The sequence below is a fragment of the Somniosus microcephalus genome, unplaced genomic scaffold, assembly GCF_052327205.1.
Source record: "Somniosus microcephalus isolate GS21.2 unplaced genomic scaffold, FLI_Smic_1.0 unresolved_chr8, whole genome shotgun sequence".
NCBI classification, from domain to species: Eukaryota; Metazoa; Chordata; class Chondrichthyes; order Squaliformes; family Somniosidae; genus Somniosus; species Somniosus microcephalus.
In genome coordinates, this window is record NW_028225186.1 from 45584481 (window position 1) to 45590865 (window position 6385).

Consider the following 6385-nt stretch of genomic DNA (forward strand, 5'->3'; position numbering starts at 1 on the left):
TGAAACTCTCCCAATCCCCAGGCTAACCATTATTCTTTTAAACATTACAAGCTTCCTCATTCAATCTAATGCTACCTTTAATTTCTTTAGTTAGCCATGGTTGGATCACACTTCCCGTGGAGATTGTATTCTCAATGGAATGTATTATTGTTGAGAATTATGAAATATTTCTTTAAGTGCTCACCGCTGCTTATCAACTGCCATACCTTTTAAACTATTTTTCCAATCTACCTTAGCCAACTCGCCCCTCATACCTATGTAATTGGCTTTAGTTATTTTTAAAACTCTAGTTTCGGACGGAAGCAAGTCACTCTCAAAATTAAGGTGAAAATCTATCATATTATGATCTCTCTGCAACAGATTATCCTTGACTATGATATTGCTAATTAACCCTGTCTCATTACGCAATACGAGATCGAAAATAGCCTGTACGCTGGTTGGTTCCATCACATATTGTCCTATGAAACTGTCCCGAATGCATTCCATAAATTCGCCTTCCCGACTACATATGCCAATTTGATTTGTCCAGTCTATATGAAGATTAACGGCCCCCAAGTTCTCCTACATTTATCACTCAGAAGAACATCGCTTTTGAAGGCTCCGCATCAACATGGAGGTGGTCCCACAGCTCTGCCACCTCCTGCAGCCAGGGCTGCAGCCTCAGCTCAGGACAAGGACGTCTCTAAGTGACAGTTAAGGCACAGTGGCTATTAATTTATATGCCAGCAGCTCCTCCCAGGCTTTTATAGGGGATTTTGCAAACATTTCGCATTTTACCATCCAGTGCTGCATCGGGGAGGAAACTAACGCTCTCTGCAGAAGAGGACGGGTCTACAACTCACTCCCCATCACCAGAGAGAAGCAACACGAACGCTCATGTGGCTTTTCAAGGAGAGCAGGCCTCCCCATGGTTCCGGGCACATTGACTGCACCCGCAAGGCATTGCGGGCATCTCATTACAATGCAGAGGTGTTCCGTAACCGCAAAGGCCACCACTCTCTGAACGTTCAGTTGGTGTGCGACCACAGAAAGCTCTTCCTCGCCATAAGTGTGCGCTATCCTGGCAGCAGGAACAACATCTCGGGCGTTACAAAGACAGGAACATCTTCAGGCAAATGGTGTGAACGGCCTTTGGTCCCACTGATAAACTGACTAGATGGTAAGAAGAAAAGGAAAACAACTGGCGAATATTGGTCACAGTTTGAGACACATTGAGGGGCCTGCCCAGGATTTAATATATCTGATGCTTTTTTAAGACACGCGGGGCTGCTGCAACCAGGTGACCTGGTCAGTTGCCAAATGTCATACGCCTTGTCACTGCCAGATTGAGCGCTCACTGGTGTAAGTACGTATGTAGAGTTGGCTTATAATTGCTTCCTCTTAAATTAAAGGGATAGATCTGTGTATAATCAGGTATAATTGAGAATTGTTATACACTAGATACATTTCGGTAGCTTACTAGAAATCTCTTGCAAATTTTAAGTAAATAGGTTTTTCGCAGATACATTGGGTTTTGTATTATCTGTGCGACAGGTCTGAAATTTGGAAACTGTTCGACAGGCTAAAGGACAAGTGTGAACTCAAACGCCTTAGAGATTTTGGTGCGCGAACAGGGACCTGTTCAGAGCAGACAATGGCAGAGACAATGGATGAGTTAGACAGAATGTTTATGGCAGGGAAATTACCTCTCTGGGAGAGGTATTTTGGGTAATTAGTGATGGTGATAATTCGGTTTATGATGCCGAACAATGGTCACAATGGTCCACATGTCAGCACCGGATAATGAAAGCCATATGTTCGTTTGCTTATCAAATGCAGGTTAATAACGCTGATTGTGAAATCATTAAGTTACGAAGGGAAATAGAGGATATAGCAGAAAAAGCCATAGATTGATTATCGGTGAAAAACGGACTTCTGAAGGAAATGGAGGAAGAAATGGAAAGTATAAAGAAGGAGGCGGAGGAAGTGAGGGAAAGTAAGAGAAAGCTTGAAGAAAAAATTGAGAAGAAAAAGGAAAGGTGGGTTAATAAAGAGAGCCAATGTATAAATAATCAGAATCAGTGTGACAGGTGGACATTAAAGGAAGCAGATCAGAGGCACCGAGCAGAGACGGCAGAAAGAGCCACTGAGGATCTGAAAGCGGCATGTAGGGGTATTCAGAAGGAATTTTCTGAAGATAAGGGTGCTCGAAGGGATCACACTGAATGTAGAAGGAAGCTTAAAGTGTTGGACGATAAATCTGTTTTCCAGACAGGCTTTGTGCGCGCCATGACCCTTTTGTCATGAGATCAAGCAATGGAAAGTGAAGAAAGGGATAATGAATGTGATGAGGATAGAGCAGGGCTAGAGCAGGGTCCAGGTGGGACACACCGTAGGGAGTTTGGCCCACACCTATGGCCACGGTACGGCAGAAATGGTACCAGGCATTGGCCGTGGATATGGAGGGTCATAGGATTCCTCGATCAGCGGTTTGTGATTCCGTATAACATGGAGGATTTAAGGAAAATGTCCAGTCATAGGAAGAAGTTGGAACGGGGAAGAGTTCCACAATAATACTGTATTCAGAGACATAGAGGCATAATGGCACAGAAGGAGGACATTCGGCCCATCGAGTCCATGCCGGCACACTTTAGAGCTATCCAGTCAGTCCCATTCTCCCGCTCTATCCCCACAGCCCTGCAAGTTTATTTCCCTCAAGTATCTATCCAGTCTCCCATTGAAAACATTGCGTGTGTCCGCTTCCAGCACTTCTGTCAGCAGCGAGTTCCAGGTGCTCAACACTCGCCTTTCCCTGTCTAGCCTATTCAAAACCATTATAATCTTGTACTCATCTATCAAATCACCCCGCAACCTCCATTGCTCTAATGAAAATAAATCCAGCTTTTCCAACCGGTCCTTCTAGCTAGGATCACCCATCCCCACAAGCATTCTGGTAAATCTCCTCTGCACCGTCTCAAGGGCCTTCACACCCTTCCTAAAGAGTGGTAACCAGAACGGGACGCAATACTCCAGGTGTGGCCTAACCAGCGCTTTATACAGTTACAGCATGACGTCTCTACTTTTGTGCTCAATACCTCTATTTATGAAGCCAAAGATCCCATATGCTTTGGTAACCACTCTCTCAATATGTCCCACCACCTTCCGGGATCTATGCACATTAACTCCCAGGTCACTCTGTCCCTGCCAATCTTTAAAACTGGGCCATTAAAGGTACATTGCCTCTCCCTATTCCTTCTGCCAAAATGCATCGTTTCACACTTCTCTGTATTAAATTCCATCTGCCACTTTTCTGCCCATTCCGCTAGCTGTCCTATTTCCTATTGCAGTCGATTGGTATCATCGGCGCTGTTTGCCACACCCCCAAGTTTGTTATCATCGGTAAATTTAGAAATTCTAATCTGTGTTCCAATATCCAGGTCATTTATATATATCAAAAACGCAGTGGCCCCAGAATTGACCCTTGGTAAACACCACTCTCTACCACCCTCCAGTCTGAAAAACAGCCATTTACCACAAATTAAGCCAATTCGTTATCCAAGCTGCCACTGACACACCTATTCCATTAGCCTCAATTTTGTTAACGAGCCTTTTATGTGGTACCTTGTCAATCACCTTCCGAAAATCGAAGTAGATATCATACATTGCATTCCATTCATCAAAACGTCCTGTTACTTCATCAAAAAATTCAATTTGATTAGTTAAACATGATCTGCCTTTTACAAATCCGTGCTGGCTATCTTTAATCAGCTTAAACCTCTCCAAGTGCCCGGTAATGTTTTTCTTGATTATTCTTTCTAAAATTTACCCACCACCGATGTTAAACTGACCGGTCTGTACTTACTCTTCTTCTTCTTAGGCAGTCGCCCAGAACACAGGATGACATGCTTCTACACTAAAAGTGAGTTCTCTGGTGACTGATGAGTTCAATGCGGGACCTGAAGTCTCTGCTACAGGTGGGGCAGACTTTGGTTGAAGGGGCGGGTGGGTGGGATGCTTGTGTTGATGTGCTCTCATTCCATTGTTAATGCGTGGCTTCCTCTTACTGCCAGTGAAGAGAATCAAGATGTTCGGTGCCTTCCCAAATGCTTCTCCTCCGCTTTGTGTGGTCTTGGGTCAGGGATTCCCAGGTTTGGTGGGGATGCTGCACTTTTTCAAGGAGGATTTGAGGGTGTCCTTTAAGCGTTTCATCTGCTCACCTGGTGCTCTCTTGCCGTGTCAGATCTGCGAGTAGAGCACTTTTGTTGGGAGTCTCGTATCGGGCATACGAAAGATGTGGCCCAACAACAGGAGCTGATCGAGCATGATCAGAGCTTCGATGCTGGGGATGTTGGCCTGAGGGAGAACACTGACATTGGTGCGCCTATCATGACAATGGATTTGCAGGATATTGCGGAGGCAGCATTGGTGGAACGTCTCCAGTGCTTTGAGGTGCTTGATGTACATGGTCGATGTCTCTGAAGCTTACAGGAGGGCAGATATCACTACTGCTCTGCAGACAATGAGCTTGGTGCCGGGTTTGAGTTACTGCTCTTCCAACATTCTCTTCCTCTGGCGACCGAAGGCTGCACTGGCACATTGAATGCCGTGTTGGACTTCATCTTCGGCGCCTGCCCTTTTTGACAGTAGGCTCCACAGGTATGGAAATGGTCGACGTTGTCCAAGGACTCGACATGTCTTTTAATAACCGGGGAGCAGTACTGTGTGGCTGGGGCAGGTTGTTGAGGAACTTTGTATTATGGATGTTTAGTGTAAGGCCCATTCTCTCGCATGCTTTGGTGAAGGTTTGAAGTTCGACCTCCGAGTGTGTGCAGACGCTAGCGTCGTCTGAATACTGTAATTCGATGACAGAGGATGGGACGACCTTGGATCTGGACTGGAGACGAAGGAGGTTGAACAGTTTCTCATTTGTTCTGGAGATAAGCTTCACTCCAGCGGGGAGCTTACTGAGGGTGAGATGGGGCATTGCAGAAAGGAAGATCGAGAAAAGCATTGGTGCGATGACACAGCCTTACTTGACCCAGGTCCGTATGTGAGTTGGGTCTGTGTCGGATCAGTTGGTTAGGATCACGGATTGCATGTCATCGTGAAGCAGGCGGAGGATGGTGACAAACTTTTGATGGCAGCCGAATTTGTGGAAGACACTCCATAATCCCTCACGGTTGACAGTGTCGAAGGCTTTTGTGAGGTCAAAAAAGGCCATGTACAGCAGTTGGTGCTCTTCCCTGCATTTTCCTTGTACTTGGCTTGTGGTGAAGATCATGTCCATTGTGCCAATTAGTGGTCTTGTCGGCGCTAAAGAATCCACGCATGTCGTGGTTGTCGGCTTTCTGCTGGAACTCCTGCAATTTCTCAACCCACCTTCTGTTCCTTAGATGAAGGGTTTTTTGTTGGACCTCGGCGATCAGGCGTCCAATTAGCTGCTTTTTTGCTCCCGAGTTGTGCTGCTGTTTACAGATCGGGAATGTCTTGCACTTGCGGTTTATTAGCTCCTTGATCTCCTGGTCGTTCTCGTCGACCCAGTCCTGGAGCTTCGTGGTCGAGTGACCGACCGTCTCTTCACATTTGCTGATTATGGAGGTCTAGAGTGCAGACAAGGCGCTGTGGACACCCTGAATCACTGGGCGTCGTCAGGTTGGTTGTGAGGTGCACGCTGAAGAGGGCTTTCTTAGCAGGGTCCTCGAGCGCTCCAACGTTGATTTTCCTGCTGCATTGCTCCTGTTACCGCTGCTGTTTTGGTGCTACATTGATGGAGATGACAGAGCTGATTAGGCGGTGGTCTGTCCAGCAGTCGTCAGCTCCTGTCATGGCACAATGCGGTGATGTGGACATCCTTGCAGTCCTTCACTCAGATGATGATGTAGTCCAGCAGATGCCAGTGCTTGGAGCGAGGGTATTGCCATGAAGATTTGTGCTTGTCTCTCTGACGGAACAAGATGTTGCTTCTGAGAATGCCATGTTCTAAGCATTTTGTCAAGAGGAGGTTACCGTTGGAGTTGGCTTTCCCTACCGCCCTCTCTGCAAATCACACCTCCCCAGATGTCTGTGTCCTTTCCAACACTGACGTTAAAGTCACCAAGGAGGGTCAGCTTGTCACCTGTTGGGACCCGAGACAGGAATTGTTTGCTGTTGGATTAGAATTCCTCTATGTTCTCGTCTGTGGCTTCCAGTGTTTGGGCTTATGCACTGATGGCTGTAGCGTGCTGGCCCCGGGCTTGGATGAGCCGAAGAGTCAAGACGCATACTGGGATTGCCCTTACACCCTTTCTTGAACAATAATGTCACATTTGCCAATTTCCAATCCTCAGGCACCTCCCCCGCATTTAGGGAAGTTTGGAAAATTAATGCGAGCATTTTCGCTATCTTCTCCCCCAGTTCCCTTAGCAAC